Source organism: Olea europaea, chromosome 20, assembly GCF_002742605.1.
Source record: "Olea europaea var. sylvestris chromosome 20, O_europaea_v1, whole genome shotgun sequence".
Classification (NCBI taxonomy): domain Eukaryota; kingdom Viridiplantae; phylum Streptophyta; class Magnoliopsida; order Lamiales; family Oleaceae; genus Olea; species Olea europaea.
In genome coordinates, this window is record NC_036256.1 from 7,076,300 (window position 1) to 7,088,738 (window position 12,439).

Genomic DNA, 12,439 nt, shown 5'->3' on the forward strand with positions numbered 1-12,439 from the left:
TTGACTATTAATGCAAACAGATATTTGATTTTCAGCGGGTTAATTTTGGCTTTTTATTGCTAGAAAAAGTTGTGTTTGACATTAAACAAATCGCTAATACAAAAATTTTAGACTTGTACACACAATCTATCGCGCAATATTTTCTTTGGCATGTCTTGAGGAAATCTAAATCAAAGACTTGTCACATAATTTAACAAAGAATTTACCAATTTGACATGAACAATGAACTAAATTTTTCCTAATATTTTTCTTTTTGTGGTTGGGAACCGCAACATCAGGTCGTACTCAGGTCAGTTTTCCACATTGTTATGTTTATATATACATAAAAAAAAATCTAGCTAAACTGGTACGGCTTGAGAAATTTTCATATTATGTTTTCTGAAAAAATGGAATGTTGCATTTAAAGCATTTGAGGTGGCCCACTTAATCCTTTACACTTTGATTGTTAATGCAAACAGATATTTGATTTTCAGCGGGGTTAACTGTCGTGCAATATTTTGAGATTTGTGCACACAAACTGTCGCGCAATATTTTCTTTAGCTTGTATTGAGGAACTCTAAATCTAAGACTTGTCACATAATTTAACAAAGAACTTACCAATTTGACATAAAGAATAAACTAAAGTTTTCCTAATATTTTTCTTTTCATGGCATGAACTGCAACATCAAGTCTTATTCAGGTCAGTTTTCTATGTTAAGAAATGACTCAAGAGAAGATACATTATACAACTCGTGCAACTTGAGATTTAAAACAATAGTCTAAATGTTTTCTTAAGTTCCAATGAGCTTTTCTATCGGCTAGGATTAGATATTTCTGTTACGAATAATTCTATTCATTATTAGTAGTTGAAATTTTCCTAAACAAGTAATGTGCTAACACTGGTTGTAGGATATTATTATTGTTAGACCCAAATGAGAAAGTAAACAAATTAAAAACACCAAGTCATTTATTAATTATGTCTAGATGATTAAGGTAATTAATTCAATTAAATTAATCCTAAGTGTCAATCAAATAAATATTTAGATCAAATCAATAAAATAAATAACATCAAGAATTGATCATGGATGAAGATCCTCGGGATAAAATAACCTCTTGGCAAACTTGCCAGTAAACGATCCAATAGAAAAGTTAACTTACATTTAGTCCAAATACTAACTCTGGTGGTTGTGCATGCCCACACTTCCTAAAACCATGGGCCACTTTTCTCCTATTGGACCACCAAGAACGAACCTTTATTCTTCAACACTAGAACTCCAAACACCTCTTCTCCAAGCTTAAGATTTCTCAAGGTTTATAGATGAAGGCAGAGGGTTGTTTAGTGTTTGAATGGCTAAAGCAAGAGATTTATTAGAATATGTAATGGATCTTCAAATAATGTTCTCTTGACTTAAAATAAAAGCTTAACCAATGGAAAACAATAAATGGGAAAATATTAAATATATTTGTGATTGAATCAAGAGACCTTTTGAAATGAGTTTATGATCTTCAAATAATGATCTCTATAATGAATATAATGTTCAACCACACTTTGGAATATTCCATGGCTTGTGTATTTATAATGGATAGTGTTTAGGGTGAAAAGGGATTGAAAATCACAGTTAAAATCAAATCAAGATTCTTGCTAGATAATATCGCCTCCCAAGCACCAGGTATGAACCAAGCGAGCAGTAGCCTGTCTCCAAGTGGGCAGTTGTTGCGAAAGTGAGCACCAATGATTCTGCTTCAATTTGTGTTGCGCCACTCAAGCGCTGATGTAATGTCCCCAAATTTCATAGAATATAATTTAATGTATATGTGCTATATTTTAATATTTTGGAAGTTTAGGGACTAAAGTAAATTTCAACTTTTATCGAATGCTAAAATGTAAATGTTGACGGAGCGACAATAAGTGTATGAATATTGGGATCATTGGATAGATCATAATTAATCATGCATATTGGTTGTTGAGTAGCATAGTTGGTTGAGAAGGCTTGGTCAATTATTTTAATTCAGAAGTCCGTTTCCCAATTCTTATCCATACCCCTATCCTACTTCTACACGTTTCCCCAACTGCACACCCACTTTATTAGATTAGATCGTGGGGTGATATATTTATATATGTCTATCAAAAAAAGACTTATGCATAAGTACACAGTTGTAGAGAGAGAAAAGTGTTGGAATTACATAAATTACATACTTCATACTTTATGCAGTGTAAAAGGATTCTTACTTACCCTAAAAATTTATAGATACTTATACCTGGGGATTGGAATTTAAAATAGGAAGTCAATTTTGACTAATATAAATCTTTGAAGCAACGAGAAGGATTTTGGAGCATGATTTCTTTGGTTTTCTCTTCGAAAAATTAAAACGATCTAACAACGTAGGATACCATTTTAAAATTATATATATTATTGCATGCCATGTTATTTAAAAATCCAAATGGAAATCTGGGTAACGACTCAAATCTTAAGAAAATTTGGGTCGTTATAGTTTGGTATCAGAGTTAGGTTTAATTTCCTGTAGACCCACATGTATTTTCATAATATGAGTTTTGAAATAAATAAATAAAAAGAAATAAAACAAATTGGGTGTTTTAAAAAATTGTGAAAAGTGATGTTACTGTTCATGGATGAATAATGACTTGAAAAATTTTAACTTGTTTTGGTATTGTGTGTTTCCTTGCTATTTAAGTTTTTGGCATAGATAGTTACGTCAAATTGGAGAGTTAAAAATAGAGCAGCCTTGGGAATTGATTTGCAGCTTGCCATACATGTCTAATAAATGCAATGTATTATAATGATTTTTAAATGGGTGAATCTTGACGCCATGTCCCACCCACTGAAGAAAGAGAAAATATATTATGCTTTATTTGTATATAAATGATTCTGATTACTGCATATGTACATGTGAATATATAAAGAGTCAAATGGTAATTGTGTAAAATGATTTTGGCTATAATACTTAATTTGCAGATTAATTCTACGTGATCTTTCCAATCATATACGTTTAAGATATGGATTAGGAAAGTATTATTTATTTCCTTTTAGGAATTAATATATAAATTATTATTTTTTTCAAATTTGAGTAAATTACCATTTCAAAATTATATATATTATTGCATGCCACGTTATTTTAAAACTCAGTATCAGAGCTTAGGTTTAATTTCCTGTAGACCCATATGTATTTTCATAATATGAGTTTTGAAATAAATAAATAAAAAGAAATAAAACAAATTGGGTGTTTTAAAAAATTGTGAAAAGTGATGTTACTGTTCATGGATGAATAGTGACAGCTGTCATTGTTCACGATGTGAACAGTTGGAAAAAAAAAAGATCAGAATTTTAAAGAATTGTTAAAAGTATGTTGTATGTGCATTTATATATATATGTATATGGGGATGAGAATAACTTATTTTGTCATGTGAAATAAATAATTCTTTGATAACTTCAATTTACGGGATACTTGTTAAAAAATTTTATATATATATATATATATATAAAAGATATTGGGTTATATATATATTATTAAGATTTGTATAATTATTCATGTAAAACAATTAGTGAGAATTATAAATTGATATTTAACGTCAAATATTACGTATAATAAAATGTTTATTTGTTTACCCGTTTCCTTGCGAAATGTGTGTTAAAGGTTAATAATTTTCTAAAGATTTATGAATTTAACGATAAGGTCAATTCAAAGTTATTAAATATGTGAATGATCTTTGGCACTTAACGACCACCAATCGACCACCTCCGACGACCCTAAGATATGTAAAGGGGTAAGAAGACGAATGTACTTAGATGTTTTGCAAAATTTAAATATTTTAAATTGCCTATCTTTAAATTTTTAAAACATACATGATTGTTTCCCCTACTAAATTTATGACAGGTGTTGCTGTAAAATAAATATAACTTATTAGACTTAGTATTGAAATGTGACCGATGACTTCATATTAAATTTTAGGAAATGGCACCACCTACTCACACGAACTTGATGTGCAATTTACTGCGAGTGGTACAAGAACTGAGAAGCAAAGCCAAGCACCGCCCCAAGAAAATGCACTTCCATTTTCCTGAAAGCCATCTCAATGGTTGAGCAGTTTCGTAGGTACAAGCTTCGAACTTCTGAGGGTTGGTTTCAACCTACTAGCTATTGAGGAATGGATTAGAGGTCTGGAACTCATCTTTCAACACATTGCTTGTACGGATACACAGAAATTACTATGAGTAGAATTCATGTTTGTTGGAGCAGCTAGTCACTAGTAGGAATATGTCTCACGCACTAGGACGGAAGAGCGGCAATGTAACCTGACTTGGGAGCAGTTTAAGGATGAAGTGATGGAAAATATTTTCCATAGGCTTTGAGAGACTTCAAGGAATTAGAGTATCTACAGCTCAGGCAGGGAGATATGTTGCTTATTGATTATGAAAGGCAGTTTGAGCAGCTTTCAAGATATGCCTCGTGTTTGGTGGATACCGAAGTTAAAAAGATTAGGAGGTTTGAAAATGGACTGAGCCCAAAGATCGGCATGATCATTATGTCCCATCATTTCACCTCATATCGTGAAATGTTGGAGAAGGCTCAAGCTATTTCATATCAAAGGACCACATTTGAACAGTATACCCAGCAAAGCAAAGAGTCATTGGGAAAAAGAAAGTGAAGTGATTAGAACAAAAACAGGCTTAACTGGCAGAATAAAAGGCCAAGCAATATATTATGAATATTTAATATTTAAATTTGATCATATGTCCCCACCATAACAGTAAGGCTTGACGTTGCAACTGTGACAGCATTTTGCATTCTTCCTAATAAATGTGACATTCAACTATATTAAATAGGTGGTAATGTCCTACCAAACGAAGAATGCAAACAATCATGGTAAAGCTACTAATATGTCATAGGTAAATGGCAATAAGTTATAAAAATCAGGGTTTAACACAACCGGATTCAGCAGCTACCATCTTATGCCCCCAAAAGTTACATGCAAGTCATGTAGATTTGTATTTCATGTACAAATACAATGTCTTCATGTGCAAAGCACGTGGTACCTATGCTTGTATTACTTTATATGTTTCATATAATAGAGGAAATAAACAAAATCATTTTTATTATAATAGAAGGCGGAGATTAACCTGAAATGAACTTTTTCCATCAGTAGGGCTATCATAAGTTTCACATGCTACATAATGGAGTCAAAATGAGGAATAAGAGTTTATTCTGCTCGTACCATTAATCTGTATATTCCAAATAATGCAGCAGCTCAAGTTGATCGCAGCAAGCATGATTTCCCACCTCCATTTGGCCCCGCCAACAAAAATAGTGATTTCATATTGACTGTATTATGAATGGCACTAACATGTGCAGCATCGAACCAGTAAGGAGATAGACCTGTTATCTTCATCCCAACAGCATTTGTATCCTGCGTTGTTCCATGTTTATCACACTTTAGATTTGACCGTGAAGAAATAAAGTGAACAATTACAGTTCAAGAACAATCATATGGCCTGTACATTCACCTATAGTATATTCAGCAGTTTGCGTTTAAGAAGCAAAAAATCAAAACAGAACTAAAACCTTAATAGAAATTAGTTAAAGTAGAATATGTACTAGGTAAAACACTATTTAGTAATGTTGGGTTTTTTGATACTCAATAAATCCTGGGCTATGATGTTGAGCTTGGTTAATATTATTTCATAGGCAAAGGTTGATGAATGAAAATAAGTCCAACAATCAAGTCCATGAGCTACACCCGGCCTAATTGTATTCTCTCTTGGATCGCCCGAATCTTGGCCCGTATAAGCTTCTTAAAGGTCCAATTTAAAGCCTAACGCCAAAGTATATATATGGCTATAACCCTAAATACTTTCTTGTGATGTTTAGTGTAGTTTTGTAAGAAAAATCAAGGAATCCCGAATGCCCCCTTTGTGTGTGAAAAAATTGTCTCTAAAAGTGTCTAAAACGCTTGTTTACTTTGTGTAATTGGTTGTTCCTGCATAGTATACCTTTGTGGTGTCTTTTCTTGTCCTACGTGGGTAAGATTGAATATCAACGAAGGTGAATTAGATTAGTTGTGGTTTGGAGCCGATTTGATTGGTTGTTGGTAGAGAAAGGTACGTTGAACTAAACCCAAAAATCACCAATTTGAAGATAATTTGAAAGAGCTTTTGCAACATTTGGTATCAAAGCTTCAAAGTAGTGGTGTTAGCTCGTGAAAAATACCAAAAACATCTAGAAATCGCAGCACAAATCGGCTCGAAGAAGCTGTCATAAAATTGTCAAAATCAGCCTCTATTTTTCGCATTTTTCGATTAATCTAGAAGGAGTTTGAGGAAATGGAGACCATTGGCATGACATTCAGGTCAAGATGGACCTTGTAGGGCGGCGCCTGTCAGAGGCGAGTGCCGAGTGAGGCCCATTCGCAGAGAGGAGAAACCACGCGTGAGGGTGTATAAGAGGGAATCTCGCGACGGTCTCTACAGGTAGTTTGTTCTTCACATACATTTTTTGTGTTGAAAGTTTTCTATTTTAGGGCCTGTAGTAGAATCTGGACTGCATTGTTCTTTAGACGATCAAAATTCGATCATGATTTCTTGCTTGCTGTAGTTTCCAGAGACTTTAGGACGAATAGTGGTGGTCCTAAAGTGTTAAATTCGTGTGTCTCATAATTTATGAACTAAGATTGGTCCACTCTTGTAAATTGGCTGAAACTTTTACATTATTGCATTAGTAGATCATCGTGTGGGGGTGATCATTAACAATGGGGATTGTCATTGCTTGGCAACCATTACTTGTGCTAGAAAATTTAGGAATTATTTGCCCTGTTTGAAGTATTGGATTTAATAATTACAAGTTAATAACTACTTTTGTGTTTACTTTACTGCATTGCTTGGAAATTTGATTTTTTGTTAATATACCCTCGTGTTTGCATTAATTATCCCATTAGAACACCTGGACTTGACCCGTTCGAATATTTCCTTGATCTAAGATCGTGAATCTTACGAAACCCTGAGAATTTAGAACGGTGTGTATTGCAACCTTAGGATTACTCTGTATGACTTATCTGTGCATTTGGTTGTTCTGTTTTTTAAAAAAATGTTTTCAAGCTTTGAAGTTGGAATTTTTAATGGGAAAGGGGATTTTTCTATTTGGCAACAAAAAATGAAGGGTATTTTGATCAAATAAAAGGTTTCAAAAGCAATAGATAACAAATTTTCCTGCAAATTTAATAGAAGCACTAGAAGAAGAGTATGATGAACTTACATACACTTCAATTATTTTACACCTGTCTAACACTATTTTAAGAAAAGTAGGAAAACTTGATTCTACTAAAGAACTTTGGAAAAAGTTGGAGGACTTATATTTGCTTAAGTTTACTCCTAATAAACTGTACTTGCTTGAACGATTTTTCAAGTTTAAAATGGATTTTTCAAAGGATCTTGATGACAATCTGGATGTCTTCGACAAGTTAGTTTAAGACATTTTAATTGTGATGAAAAGGTATCTGAAACGTATAAGGCTATTAGCTTGCTTAATTCCATGCCTGATTCATATAGGGAAGTTAAGAATATAATTAAATATGGTGGGGACACTTTAACACCCTAGATTGTTATAGACTTGCTTAGGAGCAAGGAGATGGCGATTAAGGCTGAAAAAAAGGATAAGAGGAGTGCCGAGTTACATACGATGAGTAGGATGAAGTTTAATCAAATGAATTTGGGTAGAACTCAAGACGGTAGTGACTCGAGTGATGAGGGTAGTAAGAAGAAGGGCAAGGGACAAGACAAGCCTAGTGGCAGAAGGTCTTACAGTTGTTGTAAGTCTGGGCAGTTCATTAGGGATTGTCCCAAGAAGAAAAATAAACTGAAGGGTAAGATGAGAGGTGAGGCGAATTTGGCTTTAGGGTCGAGTGATGACCCTAACGAGGTTTATTGAGTATAAACCTAGTTACTGCATATGTATCTGTGTGTGCTCCTTTCTGCATATGCGTGATTGCCTAATTTGTTGCATGATGGTATGTTGTATTTCAATATGTTTGATATGTGCTTTGCATGAATTTTGGGACAATATGATTATTTAGTGTAATTACTTGCATGCATAGTGGGTTTCTGATGCAGTAGTAGTGTGTTGTATGTCTTTTGGTGAGGTAGAGTTTATATGCCTAGGGGTACATTATGGTTTGTACCGGGAATGTGGTGTGTGACATTTGGATTACGAGTGGAGATGTGATTAAATGTCTAGGATCTTTTATTTGTAAAGAAACCCTGATCAGGTGGAGTGTGAGAGCGACACTTCTATTAGGTGGAGACCCATTATCCACGTAGGTTGGAAGAAGTGATGTGGAGATAGAGGATTATCCTGAGAACTTAGGATCTATTGTGACCTGCCAATTAGACATGAGTTGAGTGATCTATTTAATGAGCATGTTGGGTGGTGAGAGGAGATATATGTTCTCGAGATGTGAACAACACGAAATGGGATAGGATAAGTGTGGTGAGATATTTTCATAGGATTATTTATGCATGTGTTGCATATGTGGTTTACCGTGGTTTGATTGACTTGGTGTTAATTTGTGGTTCTGTGTGAACGTGTTTCTGAAAAGATCTATGTGTGTTATCCTATAGTATATCATCATTGCATGTGTATTTACTCTTGATTGTTTACTGTTAAATATTTGATTCTACTTGGGTGTTTTTTCACCTTAGCCCCGGTGAGTACATGAAACAAGTATGGTATGTGTTTCAGGTTGGAAACACGAGGTAGGGTTTGTGATCCAATTTTATTAGCTACCTTTATTATGCAAGTGCTAACTATGCGTTTTGATTGCTTGCAGATTTATTGGGTATCAAGGTAGAGATTTGTTGGGATTTTTGATACTCAATAAATCCCGGGCTATGATGTTAACGTGGGTTAATATTATTTCATAGGTATAGGCGATCGTTTGAATCTTGGCCCGTTTAAGCATCTTCAAGGTCTAACTTAAAATCTAACTCTAGAGTATATATATGGCCATAACCCTAGCCACTTAATTGTGATGTTTTGTGAGAAAAATCAAGGAATCCCAGCTTCCCCCTCTGTGTGTGAAAGAACAGCCTCTAAAAGTGTCCAAAATGCTTGTTTATTTTGTATAATTGGCGGTTAATTAATAGTATACCTTTGTACTGTCTTCTCCTACCTTTGTAGCCATAAGTCATCATCTTTTCTTGTCCTATATAGGTAAGATTGAATAACAACCAAGGTGAATTAGATTAGTTGTGGTTTGGAGCCCATTGGACTGGTTGTTGGTAGAGAAAGATATGTTGGATTGATCCCGGAAATCACAAATTTGAAGATCATTTGAGAGAGCTTCCGCAACAAGTAATTGGTGTTTTCATAAACTACCTCAGCTCTATGACATCGATTGAGAGTTGGGAAACGAGGATGCAGTAATTAGAAAATAGAAAAAGAAGAACCGATGACCTTGGCATATAGAAATTGTGAATTTAAGTGGCTGAAAATCATTCTTGAAGGTATTAAAATCTCAAGGTAAGTACTATCAGAACTCTACTATGATGATAAGTCTACTTTTAATCTCTCTCAAAATCTAGTTCAGCATAATCGAATTAAACATACCAACACAAGCAAGCTCTAGAAATGGATAACATCCATAAAAGACCTGGAGGCAAGTGTTGAGAGACATGATTTCATGTAAATTTATTAATAAAGTAGTTTCCTATCGCTTTGCTTATGGTTAGGCTGAATCCCTAGTTTATAGGGATTAAAAGAAAATTTGCCTAAGTTAGAATATTTGCTCTGTATAGCAATGTGTACCCAATATTCTTCTAATCAATAATAAATATCAAATGACCCCTCATACAATCCAAAAGCAAGAGCAAATAAAGTACCCAATGCAACCTCACATGGCTTAATTATGCCTTTGCAATGACAAATAACATGGATGCAAAAACTGGGATTTTGATCGTTGTCTGTAGCTCTGTAGAAAGTTCCGTTAACAATTTAACCACCTTTTTTTTGCCTTCTCACCGGCCTCATGATACCTGAAAATCAAATGGAAGTATATGATACTATTAGAAAGAAAGTAATTGATAAACTGAAATGTGAAAAGTGTATTCCATTACAACAATCACAAATAAAAATACCTTGCTATTGCTTCCTCCACCTTCCATGTGGTGGACCATTCTTCTCCAACTTTTTTACCTTTTGAATCCAGGTTTGAGCTGTTTAATTTGTTGTTCTCCCAGTGTACCAGCCCAAAAAGAATGTACAAAATGTTTTCCCTTGAGGCTTGAACCATACAACTCCATGCTCACGAGCATATAATATCTCTCCATTAGGTCCTCCAAGTGGAGCTGTTGTAGTTTTGATTCTTGACAGTATAGGAACGAAATCTTCTTTGACCTAGAAAATGTTGACGTCCGATCATCTACTTTAAAAATCCACACATATCTATTGTGTTGAATAAAAACTGAATATTTGATTGTGAGCATAAAATTCCAGGATCTGATTATTGTGAATAAAAACTGAATATGTGTGCCTTCCTCTATGGAGCAAAATGTTGAACCGATTGATCTAAAAGCTTAAATTGTTAGAGAGGGCCACATGTAATCATTTAAATGTTGCCTTCTACATACCCCCTCAATTGTAGGCAGGATTCATGTTTACCCATCAAGCCTAACACGTTAACTACTTCATTAAATGGGTAGCTATAAGGCTTAAACCTAAGATCTTTGCCTGACCTTTGCATACTCAGCTAGTATGTTGAACCAGTTGATCTAAAAACTTAAGCAATTAGAGAGGGCACACGTAACATCATTTAAATCTTACCTTCAACAAAAATAACAACAAATCATCATTTTCAATTAAATTTGATTAAGATGTTGACTAAACATTTTACTTTCTACATATATTAATCTCAAACAGAGACTGTATTAGAGATGTAAACTAAGCTACGATATCCTACTTCGTTGTAGTAATTCATGATCCTTCCGACTTCAAAAGTTCATTTTCTTTAAGATTGATAGGTATACCTTTATTACCTACATCTTTTCTGAGTAGGAAAGATACAGAAGTTTGTTAAATAAAATGCAATGATTCACTAAATTAAAATTGGAGTTGTGTAGGTTTCCATTTTCAATTTGCTCAGCATAAAGGAGATGAAAGAGAAAATCATATATTGAACCCCCGTTCAAAGAACTAACAGGCAAACCTCTAATATCAGACAGCTTTAAAATAATCATTTTACTCTGCTTTTCTTAATCCTTAAATGTTAGTAAATTTTTCATCAGTGTGTCTCTGTTGCACAATGTACAAACAGCAGCAACAGATTAGCACAATTTACAGAAGCCAAGGAATAATCAAGTTAGCATGAGCATCAAGTATATGTAACTTTTCTATGCCATTACAATCACAGGATATGAACAAGACTACTAGTACTTTGTAAGCACACTAAAAGACTTACAGCTATAGATAAGGCCTCTGAAGCTTCATCGACTTCTGCAAATTCTTCCTCTAAATGAATCCTCTGGACACGACCTTTCCATGAAGACTCCATGTCTTCAAAAACTCGTGGGGGATTGAAGTACGGAAGCTCATCTTCTGATCTTTTTCGCCTTCTAAAGAGATTATTTCACCAATTCTACAAGATACAGACTTGCATTCATCCACCTGAAAGTAAGAAGATCAGATGACACAGGATCCATTATTTGAACAGAAAACTTTTCTAGTCAAAGAAGTGTTAAAGTGTGTAAAGTGTCAACAAACCATGGGTGAAAATGAAATTTAGGCACAAAGTTTCAACATGTTATTGTTTCCTTTCAACACATGATGAGTACAAATAAAGAATGGAGAACAATTTATACATATAGATTTACTTACTAATGTCTCCAATTCAACTTTCAGCTCTATTGCCACACAAGTAGGATCCATTAATAACTTTAGGATTCCATTGAGCTCCAGATTGCTGTACATTTGCAGTATGTCATCAAGCAAACTTTTAATTTTGCAAAACTTGATATGATTGGCCTCCCTCAACTCAAGAAACATAACAAGCTGAAGATGGAAAAGAACATAGACAAAATGACAGCCATGAATCAAAGCCTGAAACATTTAGAAACTAAAGCAAGGATAAAAATAGTGCAATAATCATATAAGACATGCAGACTCACTCTTGCATGCATGTGATTGTAAGACAAGCAATCCTGTAGTGCTACCCACACAACAAGAAATTTATACTTTTCCTACAAATTTTCCGTTGACAAATTGTGACTTTTTTCCCACAAAAATGAGTTTTTGTAGGGCTATGATTTACTTCAAAATTTTCAATATTAGAGGATTTGTGCACACAAAATTTATATTTTCTCCCAACAAAATACTTGATGGACAAGATATATCTTTTACTGACAAAAATATTTCTCATATTCGTAGGCTAATAATTAGAGGGAAAAAATTTCGGTTCCCC

At 34.0% G+C, this 12,439-nt stretch overlaps 1 pseudogene; it reads right to left on the reverse strand.

Annotated features, from left to right (window-relative positions):
• Positions 1-5,093: 5,093 nt before the first annotated feature.
• On the reverse strand, positions 5,094-12,087 carry LOC111369005 (annotated as a pseudogene).
• Positions 12,088-12,439: the final 352 nt, after the last annotated feature.